The sequence below is a fragment of the Empidonax traillii genome, unplaced genomic scaffold, assembly GCF_003031625.1.
Source record: "Empidonax traillii isolate 1590-97213 ecotype Southwest subspecies unplaced genomic scaffold, ASM303162v1 scaffold281:size1424471, whole genome shotgun sequence".
Lineage (NCBI taxonomy): Eukaryota > Metazoa > Chordata > Aves > Passeriformes > Tyrannidae > Empidonax > Empidonax traillii.
Genome location: NW_020955474.1, coordinates 128,585 through 152,720, shown reverse-complemented (window position 1 = coordinate 152,720; position 24,136 = coordinate 128,585). Strand labels below are relative to the sequence as shown.

The window sequence follows — 24,136 nt, the reverse complement described above, 5'->3', positions numbered from 1 at the left end:
CTACACCACTTCTCAGCAACTGCCAGTGCTACAGGAAGCTGTAACATTTTAAAGCTAAACTATTAGAGGGAACTGTGGTTACTCCCTACCCTTTGGAGGAGTATATTTAAATTTGAAATTATGTTGACTTTTTATTATAGAGACTACAGTCACCTGTTTTGGATAGGTGCTACATGGAGAGCACTCCTGTGCTTTTTTACTTCTGTACCCATGCAGAAAAAGACATAATTTAGCACTTGACACTTCAACATTCAGTTTTGATCTGTAGTGAGACCTATATAGAAGTTGCACAGCACAGAGGCAAACCTGTGCTCAGTCTGCCTAATGCCAAGGAAATTATTATTATTATTAATAATAATTTACTATTAATATTATTAACTTTCTTATGCTCTAGTAAGTCCTGAGTGTTTTAAAACTAAATCTTCAAGAGCAGGTATAGGCATTTTCAATTGGGTTGATGGAATGTAGGATGCAGCAGGTCGAAGTGCTTTCTGCTTTAATATGTATTTTCATACGCTCATGTTCCATTGTTGTGTTTGTTTGGAAAACTCCTGAACTTAATAATTAATTTATTTTCTTTGTATTCCACAACTAGATGGGCCGACAGCAATATTCTTAAATCTAACATCAACCAAAGGTGGGAAGATACTTCATTTTTTCCCCTTATGAGAGCTAGAAAGATAGATACGGTCATAAAATAAAGTGTTCCGAAAGTGAATTTTTTGCTAAAGAGTAAAAAAAGGAAGAATTCAGTAACATTTCATGATCAAAGTCCAAGGACTTAAATTTAGCTTTGCCTCCATTGACCTGAACTTGTGAAAGGCTGCTGTACTCTTTGAGGGGTCAGGTCATTTAAAGAAATAAAAACACAGAACCAAGTTTTGTTTATTACCAAGCTGATATTGCCAAATATTCTGATTTTAGGCATTCCCTTTTTGTATGGTTTAAACAATAGAAACTAAAGATAGAGATATTAAAAGATACAGATGCTCCTGTAAGTCTTATTAAATTAAACCTCATTAAATTATTGGGTTTACATTTGTTCATTTTGTGTGGCACCTCTTTGACGCAGTTATTGGAATAGAGTTTTTCTAACTAATCTAATTTTCAAGTTAGTTTGCATGACTATTAAATACAGCTAGCAATACAAGCACAAAACCTCCCCCTGATTTTAAAAGAAATTATAATTGAGTTGAACCTTACAAGTGTTTATGTAGGTACTTAATCTTTTTGTATATTTCAGAGAATCAGCTTGATCTTTTATTCATTGTTTGAACGTTAACTGAGAGTATTTGCTTCTCCTCTTGTTGAAAGCATCTGTTGCTGCTGTTGCTACTGCTGCAACAGGCACAATTTAAATTTACTGTTGTTGTAACCAAACATATTTTAATGTGCTAATTTTATTGTTGTATGTGGGCACTCTAAAAATATTTTTATTACTTGTCGTGGTTTTGCTCTGGGTCAGTTTTGCCTTCCACCCCCCACACAATTACTACTAGTTGAGAGAAGGTATTTGCAGACAAAAGAGAGACAGGACTTGGGAGAACAGTATAAATATTTATTACTAGTAAAATAAAAACTACTAATACTACTAATAAGTTAAAAACTAAAGAATTATATCTATAACAATTTTTACTCAAGTTGAAGTGCAATATATACAGAAATACTTCTTCCCTTTTATACCAGTCCAAGGAGAAGAAGTAGTCTCATTCTGTATTTTTGGAGTTCCAGTTTTCTCTTTCTAGTAGCAGATTCTTAGCAGCAGCACACTTTTATTGCAGTTGGAACTTCTTCTCTCTTCCTCTTGTTTTGTGTTGGCTTCCAGGGCTGGGCTTACCCCCCCCTCCTGGACTAAGACTGAAGGATGGAGATTACTCAGGTCCCGAAGGGTTTTTTCTTCCATAGGCTTGCAAGGGGACACTTGCTTACTATGGATCTTCTTCCACAGGGTTACAGGGGCTAATGGTTTAAGAGTCCACCCCTGTTTCCCTATGGAGGTCCCTCTCCATGGGAGAACAGTCCTTGATAGACTTCTCGGCATGGGTTTAGCACGGATCCCACACACACACGGATTCCAGCATCTCACATGGGCCATCTCGCTCCAGCATGAGATTTCTCAGAGTTACAAAATCTTCAACAGCAGTATAGATCCACACACGCACGGATCTCAGTATCTCACCTGAGTTGTCACTGCTCCAACACAGGTTTCCCTCAGGGTTATAAATCTCCACTAGGGCTCTGCCTCACTTCAGTCCTTTTCATGAAGTCTCGGTTCTCTTTGGTACATCCACAGACTTCTTTATCAGTTGCGTGGGAGGTCTCCTTATTCTAACAAACTTTTACAAGTGGTAGGGATTTATTTTCAGTCTTTTCCCTGCTAAGGAGAGAGAGCAGAAAGGCAGGGGGAAAACAAGCCTCCCCCCTTTCGCATTTTACTTTTCTTGCTGCAGTTTCAGCTGCCAGCTTCGACCTTGGAAACTCCGTTATCTTTCGGCTGGAATTCTTCCACAGCGGCTTCTGTCCAAGCAGTCCGTCTTTTAAACCTTTTTTTTTTCTCTTCACTCTCTTACAAGAGAGAAGGGAGGACTTCAGTGCTGCACCTGCTCCCCCCCCCGGCCCAAGCCGGGGGAGGAGGGAGTCTGGCCCTGTTCGGGCCTGGTACTCCTCTCCCCTACATGGCTGCTACTCTAATTCCAACTGCGCCAACAACCTTCTCTTCCGTTTTCTTGAAGATGTAATTAGCAAAGGCGTTTCTGGACTTTTGATTGGTCTTTTTGTCCGGAAATTACCTGGACAAAACCATCATCAGCCCCAGGGATGGGCTGAGGGGGCAAAACCACGACATTACTGTGTCTCTAAACTTAGAATTTGATTTATGCTAACAGTAATACTTTCATAAAAAAATTTTATATTTCAGTGCTCTGTAGGATGTCTTAGTATCTAATTTCAAAGCTTATTAGCCATTAGACAACCAGAACCTTTTATCTGACATTATATCCTGCAAGAAAAAAAGGTGATAACTTGGTTCTGTAATACTTCTGAATAAGCCAAATAAAGATTTTTGTCTTGAACACACATAAATGTAATACGTAGGCGTCATTGCAAAAGAGAAGCTTTAGTCCATCATAATTTGAAACTAGTACTCCTAATTTTTTGCTTTACCACAGCAAAAGGATTTGTACAAAAAATAAGACTGCCATAGCCATATATCTTTTATTTAAAAATGTGCTTCAGATTTTTGTTTCAGAATACAAGTGGCCCAAAAGAGAAATGTTTTGAAAATACCAGTAACATAACAACCTTGCATTTTAATGCAATTAAAAACTGAAAGAGAACTGTTACTGTTTCAGTGCATCTGCCTTGTTCAGTTTTACACTGTTGTATACAGTGAAATCCCATTGAAAAGCTGGTACACAGTAAACATTTTTTTAAATTGCCTGTGATGTTGAGCTTTAATAAAGCATCATGTTTTCTCTAGAATTAACAGGGGCTACATTCCGCCCTCAGCAATACAGATCAAATCTCAGTCATATTTACATAAATTTGCTCCTTCTCAGTTTGATTATGAGACAGTTCAGATGGATATGAAAGATAAAGCCTTGAAAAAAATGGAAATAAAGCATAATATATAAATAACTCTGTGAAGAAGATGACTGCAGACTTTTTCACTGCTCTATTCTTACAATGCCTCATAAAGCTTCTAAAAGACTAATGGATTCCCACAGGTAATAAGGAAAACTTCAGCCTTTTCTTTCTTTGTTCTGAGAGCAAAATACTATTATTTACTGAAGTTTTTAAAAGCATAGTGTATCATGAGGTAGAAAGACAAAACCTCCTCTTATATGAAACAGGAAACCAAAAGGGGTGGCTCTGAAAAACTGCTTCTTCAAGCAATGGTAAGTAATTTGATTAACAGTAGCTGAAATAAATATTCTGCAGCTGAAGTGCAAGCAAAGATGCAATCTTGTGTCCTGAATCTGGAGAAATTCTTAAATCAGCTAGCAACTGAATCAAAATACACTACTTGTGCTTTCTATCTTAGTACTGAATGGACTTTGTCCAGTAATTACTCAGGTATTCATAAAAAATATGCTCATGAAAGCACTTTACACACACACAGATATCACTCTTGGAGGAAATGCTTTGTATCCTGAAAAACAGCTGAATTAGCATACCTGCATGACAGGGAAAAGTGATATATTGCTTTCTATAAAGCAATTATACAACTCACACTGGCAACTGTTTGGTATGCAGCACTATTGATCCAGGAGCCACGTCACAATCAATCAGGCTCTCAGAGGACCGTGAAAGAATTGCAAATGCTTAAGTTAACTAAGCACACAGTAAAAAGTTTTATTGAAATAAAAAGTGACTGCTTTCAGCTGCAGATACCTACCCACTTATTTTTTACCTTAGCTTGCTTGAAAAAATAATTATGAGATCATAAACCAGCTCACTAAGGGTGCTGTTCTCTAATAGGAATGTCAAATCCCATCAGAGTCACAAAATGTGCCAAAACAAATCTCATAAACCATTATTTAATTCTAGGCTTTCCTCAGAATAATAACACTCTTCTGCACCACTTTTATGCTGAAAATCAGGGCGCAAGACCATTGGCTACTAATGCAGATCAGCAACATATATGCATAAGTGTCTAGTCCCCAATCTCTGTATTACTATTTCTTTTGTAGGCACCACCTTTACTAGTATTGGGACTTTCTTTATATGAAGAACCCCACACTGAGGTTGCTATAACTCACTAGAAATGGCTGACACTATCTGTGACTCTGCCTGGTGCCACGATGTGGACTTACTCTTTCTCTTCTCTCCACCTCTGCTTGTTTTACTACAGCAAGGGCAGAATTGGGTGCCTCGTAATGCCATTAAGCATCCTGGCTCCACATGGTAACCTGATAAGGACATGTCAGTCTTCTGTAAGTGCACATAAGTATTTCTCTATTTTCCTCCATATTAGGTCTGATTTTTGTCAAGTGTGGGTGAGTTGCGGGTCATAGGAAGATATTTTGCTATTAATCCTTCTGCACCTGTCTATTCACATGTGCTTTCTCTGTTAAAACTTGTAATGTCATTTTTAGTGAAAATTGGATATTTTTGTTTCGTACCTTTATTCAAAGTCTTAAATTTCAGATGTAAATTATAAGAAAGCAAAGCTCTGCTATAGGTGATGTATATTGCAGATTGTAAGGAACTAAAATTCCAACTGCTGTTTCTAGAAGAAAGCTCTGTATCTAGTCTGTAGGTTGCTCCTCAAAAAAGGTTGTGCAAAATCCTTTCTCGGATGCCTTTAAAACTAGACACTGCCTGATGTGTTGTCATACACTACTTTCAAAAGCCCTGTAGAAGAAAGAAATCTAAGATTTGATTCCCCCTAGTAGGTTTGTACCAGCATCTAAGGTTTCCCCATACTTCCTCTCAAGAGCAAGTCTGCAAGTCAAGGCCTTCCGCAATAGTATAAAATTATTTCGAAGACTTAACAGAAATATTATGAATTAAAATTCAAAGCTTCAGAAACTGCTGCGTGCAGTAAACTTTCATTAAATATACATTAGTAGAACAGCTTCTGTGAAATATGACAGCATATTTCCCATAAGCAGGTGTAAAGTGAATAAAACCAAAATACTGTTAATGTGTGTTTGAGTGCTTAAAAGCATTCATTGTTCAAAATCATCATGGCAGAATTACACTTGCCTTTGAATATATGATTGAATACAATCTAATGCATGAGACTTGTTTGTTAAAATGCTTGTCTAAATTGTTGAGTGTTGCGTAGAGAGATATATACACAATGCGGTTAACAAGAACTACACTCCTACGTGCAATTTCTCTTTGTGATCTTAACCTAGCTCTGGTTTATGTAATCACAACATATTACTCTCTGAAAAGTAACATAGAAGAGATGCAGAACACATTTTAAGAAGCTGGAAATTTCAGAACCTGAGGGCTAGATGGTGACTCAGAGAATAAGAAATGAAAGCTTTCTTTGTACCTGTAAGGTGTCAAACTCAAATTGGGGTTTAAGTATGTGATTCCCAGGAGCTTTGGACATATCTCCAGCATTCACTGGTCAAAGTAGCTGTGCAAGCATCCTTATTCCAGTAAGAGTGGTCCTTTGCTGTTACTTTGATAAAGTGAAACTGTTAATGCTTAAAACAAGACCAAGAAGATCTGCTGTGTGAGAAACAAACTATGTACTAACCCACTACTTGGAAAGCTTCTGGAGTAGCTTTGGGAGTCACAGAACAGCTAGTCAGAAAATAGATAGAATCACTTAGACATGTGGTAAAGAGAAATGATCACAGTGGTAGGAAAATAGCATTTATTAAGTCACTATATCAGCTTCCTGCTTATCAGGTAATTTGACCTTCTCTAAAGACTTGAGGTACAGTATGATGCATTAAGTTCCTTGCATGGGAATACCCAGAACACATAACAGAAAACCCACACACTTCATTTGCTGAAAACATGAAGGGGATGAGAGGGAGGGTGGTGTGGGGTAGGGTGTGGTGGGGTCACAGCTGAATCTCTGTGACCTTTAGGGAGCTAAGTTATTTTCCTTAGGTAACTGTAACTAGGTTACATGGAAAAGAATAACAAGAAATCCCTAGAAAAAAATGAAAGGACTACCTGGCAATCTCATGACTTTGAAGCAGTATTACTGATTAAAAAAAATCCAAAACCAAACCCGAAAAAAAAGAATGTAAATGTACGTACTGAGAGCAAAACTGTGATGGTGTACAAAGGATCAGTCTTTTGGATGGTACAGGGATTTGACACAGCATGTCACAACATCTATTTCTCATTCACCTAGAAAATCCTGCAATGTTTTCACTTACAAGTGCAGTTTTCCCTGGTTGAAATACAGATTTGGTGCTCAAAATCACAGGAATATTTTTTGACCCACCAGACAAACTAAGAAAAGTGCAGTGAACCTTGCGTTAAAGGAAATTTAAAATGGTGATTAAGCTGTAACAGTTTTGTCTTATGTTGTATGTCCTATTTATTAAAGATGATAATGTAGCTGTTTAAGATCAGCTCCCCTGTGATCCTGCTAACATGTAACTGATCTTAAACAGCTACATTATCATCTTTAATAAATAGGACATACGGCATAAGAAAGATTAAGGATAAAGCTTTGCCTGAAGAAGTTCAAAGCTTAGTCATTACCATTCCCTGAGAAAGCAGAAATGCTCAGCTTCAGCTCTTATGGTATGATTTTTCCCTGTGTCAGCCAACAGAGCCATTTCCTTAAACAACTCTCCTCCATGGGTCTTATTCCCATTTCAAAGATCTCATATTTTCTGTTTTAAAAATACAGTTTTGCTTGCAAAAATCTATGACTAACATCTTTACTACAGGTGAAAACCACTGCTGATCAAACAAGTTTGTACTAAGTCTTATCAGCCTTGCTCTCAGGGCGATTTCACACATTTACTGTGTGTATGCAACAGAGGAAACTGCTCTTGGCAGTGACCTTTCTGAATCTATGGCATATCTGAAATCTGCAGCAGAGCATTTCTCACCAGTAACCTTTTTTCCTGGTCGCAAATGGTTCCTTGCACTGCGTTAATCCTTGTGGGTTGACTCAATACTTTCTCTCTCTCGATCACTCACACAAACACACACACACACAAATACACTTTCTCATAGACAAACACACAGACAGAGTCATTAACAAATATAAACAAAGTTCTGCAAATTTTAAGGGTATTTTCTAACTTGGAATTCACAAGTAAACACTGGAAATCTTTATTCCCTAGCAAGCTCTCTCTTTTACACCTCTGTATCTCTGGTAAGTTAGAACTCTTTCAGGAGAGTTCTTCAAGAAGATGTCCTCTGATTTTGGATCAGAGAAAGAGAGGTATTCTGGAGAGAGGTACATCTCTACAGTGACAGTGGCACTGAGAATGTTGCTTGTAGTCTGTGGAAGTGCATCAAACACTGAGCAAAGATGCATGCTCAAGAAACAAATGGAACCTAACAGTCTGGGTAACTGCAAAATTATTGGTAACAGAAATATTTTAAAACAATATATTATGACTAAAGTGTCCTACAGTATAGACTTCTGTTTGGACAATGCCTAGAGTCCTGCTGGATTACTGCTGCAGTCTAAACAAGACACCACAGAAATCAAATGAATCTCAAAATCTTACAGCCAGAAGCTTCTCCAGTTGCACCTGAAGGAGATGGTCAGAGAAATAATTAATTGTGCTACAGCGTGATTTATAGTTCTGCATAATGTAATTTATTCTCTTCAAGTTTGCAAGGTAAGATCGAGGGCCAGTAAAACTGATGAGTATAACACTGACATGTATAAGCCATTTAACTTATCTAGTACTTTACTTATTTTATGGAGTCTTTCACTCTTTTTATGCTTTATACATTGAAAATAACACTAAGTATTCAGTTTAGGGCAAGAGCAGCAAAATATTTTAGGTAAAGTAGGGCTGATGTTTGAATGCATTTCTGTGATCTATCTGGAAACCCAAGTGGAAGACCCGGTCTTTCACTTCCCCTTCCCTGCATCCCTGGAGGCAGGCTGGGGTACCCTTCCTGAAAGATATCTGACTGTGCCAGTGTACACCTTGAACACTGTGCAGTGTTCATTCCCCCATAGCCTCATGCCCTGGCAGGTTCTCTATGTCCCTCCATGCAGACATCCCTTCAAAACATGGTACATCTTTCCTTTATTTGCCTCGCATATGTTTGTGTACAGTACCCTAACCACAGTAACCATCTGTTGAATTTCCATATCTTGGCATTAATAAAGAAAGGATGAGATGTTAGCTTGTCACCTATTCTTTAAGCAAAACAGAATTACTCTGACTACACGTACCCCAAATAAATTAGCATTTCTTTAAATTTGACTAGTGGGAAATAGCAAATATATCCTTTTCATGTATCTGGCCAGAGTCTTAATTTCCAAGAGGTTTTTAACCAACAATTGGATTAGTAAGCATTTAGCAGACACAGTCTTGAATTTCAAACTCCCCTTTCTATGAAAGCAGTTTGATCTGTGTTTGGCAGTATTTGCTTATGGAAGTTTTAGTTCCGTAGAAGACTTTTCATTCCTCATCATCCAGGTCGCAATACCATAAAGAGGATTGACTTATATGAAATCCAGCTCTTTAACAGAATCAGTAAGAGTCATAAACCAAATAACACAGGGATATCAAAATGATACAGACAATACCATCGCTTCAGCTGAGCCCAGCTTCTTGATCCCTCAAGCCACTGCCAACCTGCTGGGTGGCACCTAAGCTCTAGGTTTGAGAGCGCCAGAGGACCCACAAGATTCAGAAAACCAGGACAGCTCCGACACAGTTGTGTCTCTACTGAATGTATGGCTGCAAGTGACTCTGGACGTTTACCTCTATGGCCTTGAGTCTGAAAACGAGGTACAGATATAGGACATATACGTAGTAGGAGGCAAGGGATCACTTTACCAGGGAATTTCTTACGTGAATGTGTACACCAGTGGGTTTGTGCCCATCTCTAATACATCATTGATAAGCAGCTGTTACTTTTACCAGCATGAGAATGTCAGATACTGCCAGGAGTGTCAATGCTTGCCAGTGTAGATTTTCCAACAGATCAAAATTTAATTTTACCCCCGTGTGTTGCTTTTTGTCAATGCCCATGAAACTGTCAGATCTATGAGGGAGGAAGGCAGATCAAATACACATCAACAGCAGCGTTAGGTGTGATTGCATCTACAATCTAATAATATAGCAAACTGATAAAAAGGAGCAGTCTGTTGCAACAAATGATTGATAACTTTGGAGTGTAACACAGGCTTCAAATACATAAATACACTAATCGAGAGTTCTACAGCATCAAATAGAATATTAAAGCTGAAATTTAGGAACAGGTAGAAACTGCTTTAAATAAAACATTAAATACCTACTCACATACTCTGATTTTATCTTACTGGGCAAATAAAATTAACTTATCTCTAGAAATTATGTATTCATCTTACAGAAAAACTCTTGATAATTTGGAGGCTGATTTTAATGACATTATGGGCTCATCAGAGCTTAGACAGTCACAATAACCAGTTTCTATTGAAGGAATGGGGAGAAAAGCAGTGGGAGGTTGGGAAGGGACAGAGCCAGGAGAGTGGACCTGAATTGTCCAAGGAGATATTCTATACCATATAATGTCATGCTCAGCAATAAAAACTGGGTTAGAGGAAGAAGATTCCTCCCCACCCCACCAAAGCAGCTATTGTTTGAAGACTGGCTGGGTATCAGTCTGCCAAATGGTGGTACTGAGAGATTTTTATTGCTTTGCTTGCTTGTCATTTTCCTACCCCTATTAAACTGTCTATCTAGACCCATGAGTTTTCCAACTTCCAGTCTTCCTACTTTCTCTCCTGTGCTGTTGTGGGATAGGAAGGGGGAGGTGAGCAAGCAGCTGTGTAGATGCTTGGCCTCTGGCTGGGGTCCCCTCATCACATACATACCAGGTGCAATGTGCTCTCGTTGAACTTCACAAGGAAGTTCATGAGGCCCATTTCCATCAAGGTCTCTCTGAGTCAGAGCTCTGTCCAGCAGCTGTAGGGCTCTGAATCTTGTCAACTAATTCTAGAACTGAGATGGATTTGTGTGGTTAAACTTGTTAATAACAACTTTTTGCAAATAAATTTTTCAGAAGGATCGATAAATTCACTGAGAGGCATATAAAATGTGTCAGATAAAAGAAAAACACAGAAGCATTTAAAATAATTGTTGAACAGGTGGGATATATAATTTAAAAATAATGAGAATAATACCTTCCAGGTAATGAGCAAATCAATTTTATCAAGACTATAAGTTCTTGACATTAACTACCTTAAGCCAATACCTACAGATGTTGCCTGAAATCAGATTAAATAGAAAATAAACCTATACATTTAATTATTTTAGAGTTGTTTTTCAAGTGCGTCCCCTTTTATTTGTAAGGTTTTCTGAGCATTACTCCTTATTTAAATCACGGTGTTATATGATTTGATATTCATAGTAAGTGTGACTTCTCATGGTGGTTTCTGTCCTATATTTGTGGGAGAGAAAACAAACCCTCTAAAACTTGAGAGAATTAAAAATTCTTTTTTGCTTTGAGTAGCTAATTGCCTGTGGTAGAAGGAAATATATAAGAAGGTTATTCCTCAAAATCCTCATCTCTAGCAGGTGACATGGTGGTTTGAGGAACATTCTCACCAAACAAGCTGAAACATGCTGCAGTTTGTGACCACTGTTTTGAAAAAAAATTCTTCCTCCAGTTTTACCATTAATCTAATTACTGCTTTCCATTAACTATTCTCTAATAAATTGAAGTCTTAATGATTTCACAAAAACTAATGGCAAAATAGCCCACACAATGATGGGAAATCTAATGCTTAAATTTAAAAGAATTTTTGCTTTTGATGGTAATATGGAAAAAATTTTCATGCACTATATACACCTTCAGGATCAGAAATGCTGTCCCTCTGCAGGTACGGTTTACCAGCTTGCAACAGGAATGACTGAAAGGAAGAAAAAGATTGCATTATATGAAAAATTAAGCTGATGATTATTCCAGGACTGTGCTAGAAGCAGTTTTGACTGGTTTAGAGATTATTAAAAATCTCGTGGTTCCTGTCTACTAAACCAGCTGTTAAATGTGACCTGTCAAGCTGTACTGCCTGCTGCCACTCTCACAGAAGGTGTCACACTACTCACGCTCACGATTCTCCTTCTACATCCAGTGTTTTTGTATTGCAGCTGGCAGAGAATGTTGCTGTAGAAACCTGTCCAGCATGCTGCATATATTGTTGATGGCTGAAATTTTATTTGTACCTGATACCAAAGCAGGGTATGGTAAAGCTGGCTGGAATACAGATAAATCTGCTCTGGTCATGTGTTCTACTGCCGTGTAGATGTACCCTCTAGATATGAATTTTTCAGAGCAGTACTCTAACTTGCAAGAAAAAGTTAATTAAAATTACCAATTATTTTGTCTTTACTTGTGTACATGACAATAACTGTCAACACAGGCTACAAAGGTCTGTGAGTGGTTCAAATACTAGCAAAATAGTGTTTTACTATAAACATTATCCACAGCTTCCTGATCCAAAAAAGGCAATGCGAGCACAGTCACCTATTCCTACAGGTGAATGTGATCCCTGCTCTAGAATCATGCACTGAAAATAAAGACTTTTTCTCCTCTGTCTTCCCAGAGAAGTTTAAGTTTGAAGGCTCAGTGGTCTGTGTATCAGTGACGTGTGTTTGAGGAAGTGGGTGTATAGCTGTGATGCAGACACCAAGTGGCCTTCAACACACTGCACAAACTGCAACCCATTAGAAACTGTGCATTCATAGATTTATTTTGATCTGTTTAGGACCTAGACTGATGAAGTCCCTTACTTTCTATATATACATTGCTTATACAATGCTTTAACTGAAGCTCTGGTGGTTACAACAAGGCACCTTAAATGTGCACACGCACATCTACACACATTTCAAACTTGGAACAAACTAAATTTTGTTAAAGATGAGTACAGGGTTGACTGGATTCCTTTAGGTTATCTATGCTCTACTCACAGAACTGAGATGATTTTGAAGTCTTATAGAAGCATATCTGTTCAAAGATTAGTGCTCATACACAACGACGAAGGCAAAATGAAAGTCAAAGTATTTTACCCTTTTCTTGTTTTACTGAAATGGGATTATGTATTTATGTTTCTGTTTACTTTGCTGGCTGTTAAGGTTTTGAGAGACCTATTATATATTTAACTTCCTTGTAAAAAATCTTAGTGGTGTATTTAAGGGTTTTCCTATGAACATGGGGTCTTGCTTTATGACCCTATAAGAACCAGAAATGTTCTCAGTTAGAAAATAAAATAGTGACCATGAAATACAGTTCATTTTTTTTTAGTTACATTGAAGAAGCTCTCAATTTAAAGACTCCTAAAACAATTTTTTAGAATTGCAAGATAGCATAGAGCATTAACCATTACCAGTCCTAATTAAATTTCAGGAGAGTTCCATGACAATTTCCACAGGAGAAGAATCTTCTCTTTTCATTTTGGATCTTTGTTTTGCACTTTTATTTGGGTAAAGTCTATAAATCTGCTGTTAGCTTTATTCCTCCTTCATACAAGATGCAGTATAAGCTTCAACTAATTCTCAGTCTTCCCTCACATTAAAGGCATTTCTTTTGCCTCTTTCTTCTACACTTATATATACCACCTCCTTTACAAAATATATTTCATTATGCTTAGCATTCAAAGCCATAAAGTCTATCAATTGATTTCAGGTTTTGTCTCTATTCAAGCATACAAATGCTAATATTTTTTTCCCTTTATTACAGTCTTAGAGACTTCCTAGACCATTTGATTTTTTACCTTTCCCACCAAAGTATATCATAAAATATCAAATGAAGTAATTCTTTATGATCTTCATTATCTCAGAATCTTTGCTGCCTTCTGTGTATTCCAGGAGTAGGTCAACCCTTCACAGTCACTTTAATTAGTACATGATCTAAATGTGTAATTAACTCACTAGCTATATATTCTCCTCAGATCAATGTTATAGAATATATTCATAGATAGATGGTCTTAGAAGACAACAATTGGACCTTGTGGAATGCACTAGGTAAAGAAAGATTATAGCATCTGAAAAGACCAGAGCTTTGTGCTGTTATCTATTCTTTTGTGCCTCTAAAAAGAGTCTCTGAAGAATTATTTGAACCATTCATTCAAGATGACAGTATATATTGTAGGTGAAGACTGGGTTGCTCATGTAAAAGCTACAGAGCTGCATATTGATTAGACAAAGGTACATTTGTTATCTGGTACTGCAGCATGCATAGTGGGCCTGCTAATTAAAACATTTCACCCATCCTTGCTTTTCTGTTCAAAATGAAACTAAGATGGAAATTAGTGTAGCAGGTCCACTTAGTTTTAAATGAGAAAAATATAATGGCCTGTTTTTCATAACCTCCAGTGGGTTACCACTGTTATCATGGACTTGATTACTTCCCAGTACAGGCAGAGGCAGTTAGAGGCTAGAATAGAAAGGAAATGTACAAAATCTTGGCCATGTCACTTCACTACATTCTTCCACCCGAGGATATATATGTGGTGTGGACTCTGTAGGAGGGAGCAGTTTGGAGAAGATTAGAACTATCTCATGCACAGAGCAGCAGATGCCACTAAAAAGTGCTGTGTGTCACTAACAGTAATTTCAACACTGAGAAAAAGCAAACCTGTGAGATTCTGCAGACTGCTGCATGGCTCTACTGGATAAGAAGAATAGCGGGAATAGCAGTAGAACACTTCAGACGTGAGAAAGAAGAAATTCTGTTGACACAGTGTGCACATCCACAAAATAGATCCCCTTAGTAGATCCTCAGTAGATCCAAGGGGATCCCCTGAACAGCCACTGTAAGGATAAGGATACTTCATATCTGAAGTTGATGTCATGCTATTGCAGATGACATGGGTCAGAGGAATTTGGGTTTGGCAATTTTCCTCAATGAGCTATAGAAGTTACTCAGACAACTATCATCTCAGGTAAATAAGTCTACACTGCAGATATCTAAAGTCAGAAAAAAAACAAATTCCACTTTGAATGAATGGAAAATGGATTATGATGAAGTTCTGGGGGATTTTTATGGCTACAAAAATATTCATGGTTTCTATAGAGGATAGTAGAAAATATGCATGTGGCAAAACAAGATTTGGATTTCTTTGTGGCAACTACCATGTGTAGGTGACATACTAAGCTAATACTGAAAAACCTTGTTAAGTGTTGCTTCATTAAATCTGGCAAGTAATTTCTAAGTCACAGAAAATAAAACACTTAATGAGAACTTACGGTATGAGTTGGCACTAGAACAGGCTGAAGAAAAAGAAAAAAGAAAAAGCCCTAAATTTTCATATGTATGGAATTTCTCATATTCCTCAGAAGTAGAGAGGTTGACCTAGGAGAAAAATATTTCAATATGAGAGTATTTTATTCAGACACTAGTGGGGTAAAATAGCAATTGAAAAAGAAGCTGGCATTGTAGGCTTTATTTTTTTAATGAAGCAAAAACTTTAAAAGTCAAACTATGTTTGTGAAAACATCAATTGATAAAGGAAAATGAACTATCAAAACAGAATATCCTAACATGATAAAATAAAAACTTGCTCATGAATTTGCAAAAAAAAAATGAAATACCAAAATGAGAAAAAATTGGCATTAGAGAAATAAAAGGCAGTATAATGCAAAAGGTAAAAAATACAAAACAAGACAACCTGTCTCTTTGAGATACTCCTCAGTTCTGTGGTTATCCTGGATGCTCAGCAGATGCTTAGCATTTTGTTAATGCATAAGACAGAGTGAAGCTCCATCTACCATGAAATATCCTAGTGTTCTCTTAATATCATGTTCTTTGGTGATTCCAGGCTAAGAAAACAATTACATGTAAATTGATTAGCATAATATATCAGCCTGAGGTTATAATAGAGAAGGGAGAATACATGGGAGAAGAAAACAAAGCTAATTATATTTTGTATTAGTGTAAACAGAAAATAGCTGGAGAGGGGATACTAATAGTAAAAATCTAGAGTCACACTTTCCTGTTGGGTAAGACTAGTAGCAATGAAGTCAGTAGCCTGTTTTTATTCTGATGAGACAGAGTTTGTGGTACATGGTTCAGAGCTGAGTTCAACACTGGTTTCCACGGCCATATTTTTGTAGTATGGACTGCCGGCATCTGTGAGAAGCTACCAGAAGGTTCCCCCATGTCTGACAGGGCCAATGTCAGCTCCAAGGTGGATCTGCCGCTGGCCAAGGAAAAGCCCATCAGTGAAAGTTGTAGTGCCTCTGGGATAACAGATTTAAGATGGGGGATAAACCTGCAAAACTGCAGTTGGAGAGAGGACTAAAATACCTGAAACAGCTCTACAGACACCGAGGTTAGTAAAGAGGGAGGGGGAAGAGGTGCTCCAAATGCCAGAGCTAAGGTTCCCCTGAAGTCTGTAGTGAAGACCTTGGTGAGGCAAGCTGTCCCCCTGCAGTCCCTGGAAGTCCACAGGGGAACAGAGGTCCACTTCCAGTCCTGGAGGACCTCACACTGAAGCAGACAGGTATTTGAAGGAGGCTGTGACCCCATGGGAGGTGTACTCTGGAGTAGAGTAGTAGCAGCACTTATGGACCCATAAAGACAACCCACGTGGGAGCAGGCTTGATGGGAGGACTTGTGACCCCACAGGGCACCCACATTAGAGCAGTTTGTTCCTGGAGGACTGCACCACATGGAAAGGACCCACACTGAAGCAGTTCATGAAGAACTGAGGCCCATGGGAAGGACTCCCAGTGGGGAGGAGATAGAAGAAATCAGGAGTGAAGTTAAGCCTTCACTTAACTTCAGGAGAAGTGGGGAGAATGTGTTTTAAGGTTACTTTATCCTACTGTAATTTGATTGGCAATAAATCAAACTAATTTCTGCATGGTGAGTCTGCTTTGCCCATGATGGTAATTGGTGAGTCATCTCTTCCTGCCCTTATCTTGACCCAAGACCCTTCCACTCTATTTTCTCTCTCATCCAGCTGAGGAGGGCAGAGATAGAGCAGATTTGGTGGGCATCTGGTGCTGAGCAAGGGCCAACCCACCATACCTGGAATTAGACACACAGCATAAAATCAGGATGACTTTACAGAAAGTACTATAATTCATGCGTTGAAAATTGCACATTTCCTATGCTGTGCTCACTAGCTGTAAGAGTCCCATCATTCCCTCTGAAAGGAAAAAATAACACAGTTTTTCATAACTGTGGCAGAGCTGCAGATATTTTCAGACATTTCTGAAAATTGTCACTACCAAAAGTAGTGACATTGATTCTCATTTCAGTTTAAATCTGTTCTGCTGTTATCTGGACATTGAGTATAGGAATACCAATTCAACCAGTTGTCTCTGAGAAAAAAAAAATCCATATTTCCAAATTTTCAATGCATGTATTTGATTCAGGTCTATTGCAGTTACAGTTTCTTACAAATCTTAAGCATTTATATGATTCCAAGATAAAACTGAATATACAATTGAAATTATATCAGTTTAAAAATTCTAGTTGTTGAACTTCTTGGATCATTTATAAGTATTATAATCAAGGGAGAGCTGTTTTCTAAAGTCTGACCTAACTAGTGTGAATAGCTGTAATTTCTTTTAAAATGAGTAATGCCTCAAACTCATCAATGGATTGCCTTCATTTGTGTGACAGGAAATGGAAGTGAACATTTCTATTAACAAAGACCTATTAGATTGTCCAGACTGAAAAATGCAACTCTTAATCAATGGCTGTAAATAAATTTATCAAAAATAATGAAAAAGAAAGCCTAGCCAGGTCAAATAAGAAGTCTGGCTGTCTTTCAGTTAAGTTTTCCCAAGAACATAATGAGAAATAAATCCAGTCCCTTGCATTTATGAAGCTTCAATGAGAAGCAGCAGCAGAATATCAACCTCTCATGTCTGGAGGAAAATACCTCCTATGAGATGAATAATATTTTTGGCAGGGAAGTATGTATTTACTGAACTAGCTTAAATAAAATAACATTTACATAAAATCATATTAATTTCAGCAGGGTGTTTAACATTTCTGCTGGATCCATCTGACAAAACAAAAATAGTGTGTAATGAAAATGTGTGTTGAAGTCGTTACTTGCTTTTGGAATCAGAGTAATATTGACTAAGTTTAACTCAAATATTTCAGTTTACACATAGTTCTTTCACCAAATTACAGCCTTGCTATGAACTGTTAAGGGCACATTATTCCATATTTTTAATTGAAACTGCCCAAAAATTTATAGCTTGTCAGCATAAGAAAAATCAAACTTTACTTTTCTAATGCCTACAGAGAGCTATATTTCAGTATCTGTCCTACTCCCTGGGTACTGCTGTTGTCAATTATAGGCATTTCTGAAGTGCAAAACAAACACAGGAACACTTTGTTCCTTGTACTGTCTGTTTCACTGTCTGAGTAATTCCCAGATGACTCCACTACACTCTAAGGGGACACATTGGATTGGTTTTGGAACTGGAGAACAGCTATGTGACTGTGTTTGAAAGCAAAAAAGTTTCATTTCCATTGGTGTAGTCCTGTCTGAGTATCTCTGATGTTGTGCTGTAAGATTTCTAGAGATGTTTTTCAAAGTTTTTTGTGGCAACTCCTGTAGTTGCTCTGAACATGAGCTTCATTCATTAGAAAATTCTTGCTAGAACATAACTGTTTGTAGGCAGAGCAATTTGCAGAAGCACACAAAAATTGCAACAGAGGAAACAGAGGGGAATTTCATGTAATTCCTATGTAATTCTGATAGTACAAAACGAATCAACTATGTATGAGTGTGCAAAAATAACACCAAACCTCTCCAAATGGACTCCTTCCCGCATTCATTCATTATCTCACGTTTTCAAAGCATTAGTCAAATCTTCAGCCACAACTGAGAAATTGATCTGTGATATACAGGTGCTAAACAGATGTCTGAAAGTACTCCATGTGAGAGTTTTTCCTGATTCAAATCAGAGCTATTGAATAACCTTCTATTAATCTCCACTTGTAAAAGTTTACAACTATAGCTGTATTTTAGATGGGTTCTGGGTATATTTTATTTGATTAGTCCTGGCTCCTAAATTGAAAGTTGACAGAAGTGCTGCATCCAAACTATGGGGCAGGAAAGTTTTGTCGTGTTCCTTGCACTTCTGATTCCATTCCTTTGTTCATGATAGGAGACCTGTCAGAGGGTAGCTTGCTGCTGCATACTTATGCTTTTATCTAAAAAAATATAGGGCATTGGAAAAGCACAGGAGAAAGGTGAACAAACCTCACAGGAAGGATGGTGCACTCCTTGGTGTCATCCCAACATTTAATCAGGATGCATCTGGTGTTTATTTCCAGGATTGGAGGCTGGTGAGTGTTTCCAAGTTTATTGGTTACCTACTGCTTCAGAGTTTTGTCTGTCCTTTCTAAGCTGCCAGATAAGTCCTCTTCTTTACATAGGCACTATTTTAACAATGGGTGCCTGAGATGCAATCGAAGTACCTGGAACCAGCATCTGTCCTTGTTTCTCTAGGGCAGAAACAGATCATAAATCAAAGACAAATATCAAAGGCAATTGCTAGTCATGTTCTAAGCAGAGCCTCATCTCTATAGGGACTGTTTACTGAATACTCAGGAAGCAAAAATTCCTCAGCAGACAGACTCTGGCTCTTATCTGTCTTTTGTTTTGAACTCTGAATCCTCCTTTCCACCTCAGTGATAACCCAGAATTTCAAGTGCTATTCAGAAATATATTCCCTTTAATGACAAAATACTACAAATAATCAGGCTGCTAAAGAGACAGAGTACATCTAGTTCCATAGACCTGAAGAAATTAGTTCCATGTTTCAGTAAAGTACTTACATGGTTTTTATTCTTTCTGCAATCAAAAATCTTCCACTAAAAATGTGGAATGTGCAGATGAACATACTCATGAGTTTAACAGTATTATTAATGTTAATACACTAAAACTTCTGCATGTGCTGTAACCTATGGAGAGAAAAATGTTACTATACGCTGTTTCCCAATATGTCCATAAAAATGGAGACTTCATAGATGGTAAAGAAAAAGGAACAGGCATAAATGGCCCTCTAGGTTCCAAATGCCTTGCTTATTAAGGGAAACATCTTGTAAAGTTTGCAATAATTTATGGGTTTCTTAAAATTAAGATGGTAAAAATAAATAATTCACTATGAAATTGATGACTATTCTTATAAAATTTAATGAATTTAAATATCTGTATTTACAATGAAGGCATCACAACTGAAAATAGCAATTCTATGTGTTCAAGGGGGGAATCTTGCTTAGTGCATTATTCTGTATGTTACTATGTGTGTGTATAAAAATACAAAGAATTTGAAAAAATCAAGAGATAGAATTGTTATATTTCCCTTTGCAAAGGCAGATTATTATGATTTTACATCTCAAGGTGCTTCCTTGATACAAAGTACTAATACAAACTTTTGAATCATTTTACTGTTTAAGTAGTAGATGTTGTTCAAAATGATGATGGTTTGGGAAGTATCAATCCTCGTGCACCTTTAATTACCTCCATGGTGCGTCTTTAGCTTTCTTTTTTTCAGACAGTATATCCAGGAAAGTTGCAAAGGTGGTAGTTAAAATCTGCCAGAAGCTCCTGTAGGAAGCAGAGAACTGGCAAAAATCTTTTCAAACAATACTGTCGCCTACTTAAGTTCCTAGATTTGCAGTGGAAGATTACTAGCTAGAGGATAAATTATCGATTTTTCAATAAAGTGTGATTTGCACAGTTCCTGTTTCTCCATTATCCTTCTTGATTCTTCTGCATAAACATTTAGCTCATATTATAAAGTACTACCATCTGAGAAGACTATTTTCTTCCTCTTGCAAAGCAATTTTAAACACCATACAGATATTATAATTCAAATAACTCAATATGTAAGATGCCAAGAGTAGAAATTCAAAGACTAAATAGCTTTTATAGGTCATTTTCCTCTTGACATGTGCCTGAAGTCCTTTAAAGCTCAATTTTCCATTCCATGGCTTCCTTTTTGGTCCTTCTCAAAGTGCATCCACAAAATAAACATTCAGTTCTCTGGAAAACACTGAAAAAATTTAAATGTTGACAATTTGGTCATTGTCACAAGCTGAGATTTTTATTGATGAAACCCAATTATTAGCCTATCTGTCAGATGATGCACAGTCCATAGAAATCATGCATTATGTACCAATACATGTCTTCATATACTTGTACAGAAAACTGTTTGTAGATTCAGATCATAAAACTGGGTAGTGTGAGAAGCAGAAGGCAGACTTTAATGTAACAGCTCATTAGTGCACAGCAGTACAACATTCCTGAGCAAGGTTGCTTCAGGTTTTTTATTGATATTTACTTGGTTTTTGCAGTTATAATCTAATGTTCCATTTCATAGGGGAAAAAAAAAAAGTGAAGTGTATTTAAAATCATAGAATCGTTTATGTTGGAAGGGACCTTAAAGATCATCCAGTTCCAACGTCCTTGCCATGGGCAGGGGCATCATCCACTAGATCAGGTTAATTAAAACCCCATCAAATCTGGGTTTGAACAGTTGCAGGGACGAGGCATCCACAAAATCTCTGGGCAACCTGCTCCAGTGCCTCACCACACACAGAGTAAAGAATTTCTGTTTAATATCTAAACTAAGTCTGCTCTCTTTCCGTTTAAAGCCATTGCCTCTTGCCCAATCTAGTAAATGTAGCAGAACACTGTCTTTTCAGGAAGGATCAGGTTAAAAATACTGTTCTTATTTTTTTACAATTTTTTGTAAAGTTATTTTAAAATTATCACAATTGAATATTGGAGACAATAAAGTGAATGCATACTTGTTATAAATGACCATTGTCTCTGCATATTCTTTACATCAGTGTTACTCCTTTAAATTATTCCCTAATGCTTGAAGAATTAACTCTTCTTAGTATCTTGGGATACATTTTTTAAAACCAGTCATAAATCACCCGTCATTGTGCCTTCAATGACACAAGACTTGTGGTCCAACACTCCAATATTAATCCTTTTATAAAGAGTGAATTCAGACATATTTTAAGTATAGTCATTTTAGAACAGGTTGACAAGACACAAAGTCCTTTTGAATAAGTGTAATACAAATTAAAAGACAAATGAAACCTACTGTCTCTTAACTAAAAGTGTCTGTTGCCAAATAAGAGAAGGTGACTTGATGAATTTGTAGATGCTTCCTTATGAAAGGAATAGAATGAAGACAACAAAGAGAAAAAAAAAGAAGACTAGAGGGCAGTTGACAGGATTGAAGGGGAAATGCTCTCTCTAGGGTTGATGTTTCCACTGCACATATTCTACGTTGTCTCCCACAGGCAGTGATGAAAGAAGAGTCAAAAAGAAATAGCTTTTTTCACAAATTAAACATTTGCAGTGGTATGGAGCAGATTATAGAACAGAAAAGGCTGAAATTAAGATGATCAAGGAACCATCATATACATCAAATAGTTGCATCACACATTATGACATTTAAAAAATTAAATCCATTGACTCCTAATGACAGATGTCACTAACAGATGAATACTATACTTCCCTTAAGATGGAAATAGAGGAAAAATGCAGATGAGAAGACTTTGTTGAAACAATGCCACTGACTTTTATAAAGTTACTGAGGTTATAAATGTAAGCCCTGGAGATCTATTTAGGTCATATCTGAAAAAGAGTTCAGTACTTCTAAAAATAACTTAGGTACTTTGAAGGTGAGGGCTGACTAAGGAGATACCAGTATTTGTTGAAGATTTTGAAACAAGAGAAACAGAAGAAAAGAAACAACAAAGCCTCATAACAAAAGTGATATTAGGAAAGAAATTAGGAGGTAATATTTTGCTGTTGTAACTCTGACATGAAGTTTTATATCTGCACTGATCTTCTTTCTAAGCTACTCCGTGAAAAGATTCTCCATCCAGGCCAATAAACAGCAAACCTAAAAATCAATTTCTAAAAAAAAAAATCCACTTTTGTTTTTTTCTGTAGCTTTTCTAAGTGGCCTGTAGCTAGAAAGCTGCTCCTCTTTTTTTGAGGGGGCAACTGCTTAGCAGAAGCTCAAGACAGTTCCTGTCAGCTGAGATGCAGTCAACAGGGTTGGGTACACCCTGAAGCTGCCTTGTTACCTTCTATGGGGTCCACAGTGCCCTGTGTGCTGGTGAGGTGCATGGCAGCTGGAAAGGCACCTTCCTCCCTGCTCCTGGGTGCCCACAGCCAGCATGGGAAGGCACTCGTGGGTGGGTGTGCCTCAGAGCAGAAAGCCCTGCCTGGCAGCAGCTGCTGCCTGCTCTAAGGCGGGTGGATGGGCTGGAGGGTGTTTAGACAGGCTGGTGGACCTGGGAGAAGGCACCTGGTGGTGCAGGAAGACTTGCCCAGGTGTGCCCTGTATACAGCTGTGTTTGGTGGCAGTTTGGGCATGACCTAAAAGAAGGGCTCTGAGGGATATGTTTGGACAGGAATGTGCATTGCAGCTCAATATTGTTCTTGACACCTGTATGCATAAAGCAGCTTACTGGAATGGATGTTTTTGTTAAGATTTGTGATGGGATTTGCATCTCTTTTACTGGCTTTTCTAAACTTGTGTTTTAGGTTTTTTTTTTAGGCATCCAGACCCGTGAAGCCCACGGGAAGGTGGGGACTGCTCTTTTATTTAGCCCTGTGCTCAGAGGAGAAAATGACAGAGATGGAAAGGTAAGAGAGGCAGGACTCACCATACTGAGCTAGGAGTCCACAGCTCATGCTTAGATAAATAGTGCAGTGAGAAGCAGAGAGCCAGCTTTCAGCAGTGACTCGAATCTTCCCAGGGGACAAAGTATATTGCAGTTCACTGCAACTCAAAAAATTGCTGAGATGCCTGAAAGCAAGAACTCACCTTTGAGCACACAGTGAGGAAAAGAGTTGAGTGCAACAACTTGTAATTCTTCCCTGTCTTACCTATTTTCCCTGAGCCAGCTTTCTTTGAGAGTTTAATTTCCAGGCTCTTTTCAACAATATTATATATATATATATTTTTTTTTTTTCTTTTTTTACTGCTTAAGAACTTTTTTTGAGAGATCACAGAGAAGAAGTCTAGCTGCAACCACTCTAAAACTGAGGTTGTTTCAGGGTCTGGCTCCAAAAAGCTCAGGGGTCCATTGAGAGAAAGGGCTCTGCGGTTTGAAAGCAGGTTAGTACTGTTACATTTAGCAAAATTAATCTTGTGCAAAATTTCTCTTGGCTCCAGTGGAAGAGGTAATAGGAACTTGCTGAGGCTTCTCACCCTACAGAAACTGTGATTTGTAAGGCAAGAGCTGATAGTGTTGTGATTTTCTAAGTTGTTTGGGGTTCCAAGTTTCATACGCTGTATAGTTATCATTCAACTCTAGTATCACTTACAGCTTTGAAGAGGAAAATGAAATCACTATATTGTCTCTGCAGTATGCACTTAAAAATTTTTCCTCAACATTCTTCTGTGTTCACGGCAATGAGGGATAGTGATGATGAAACAAGTAAGAATATTCCTTTTTCAATAGAATTATTTTGGTCTCTGGGTCTCTGTTGTCATGTCAGCAGAAATGTTAAGGA

General features: G+C 37.6%; 1 long non-coding RNA gene across 1 annotated transcript; it reads left to right on the top strand.

The window, feature by feature from the left end:
- Positions 1 to 4,701: 4,701 nt before the first annotated feature.
- LOC114060609 lies at positions 4,702 to 23,643 on the top strand. Its single transcript, XR_003571923.1, has 3 exons — positions 4,702 to 4,934; positions 23,175 to 23,263; positions 23,611 to 23,643. It is a non-coding gene; the product is annotated as an uncharacterized LOC114060609 (long non-coding RNA).
- The last annotated feature ends 493 nt before the right edge of the window (positions 23,644 to 24,136 follow it).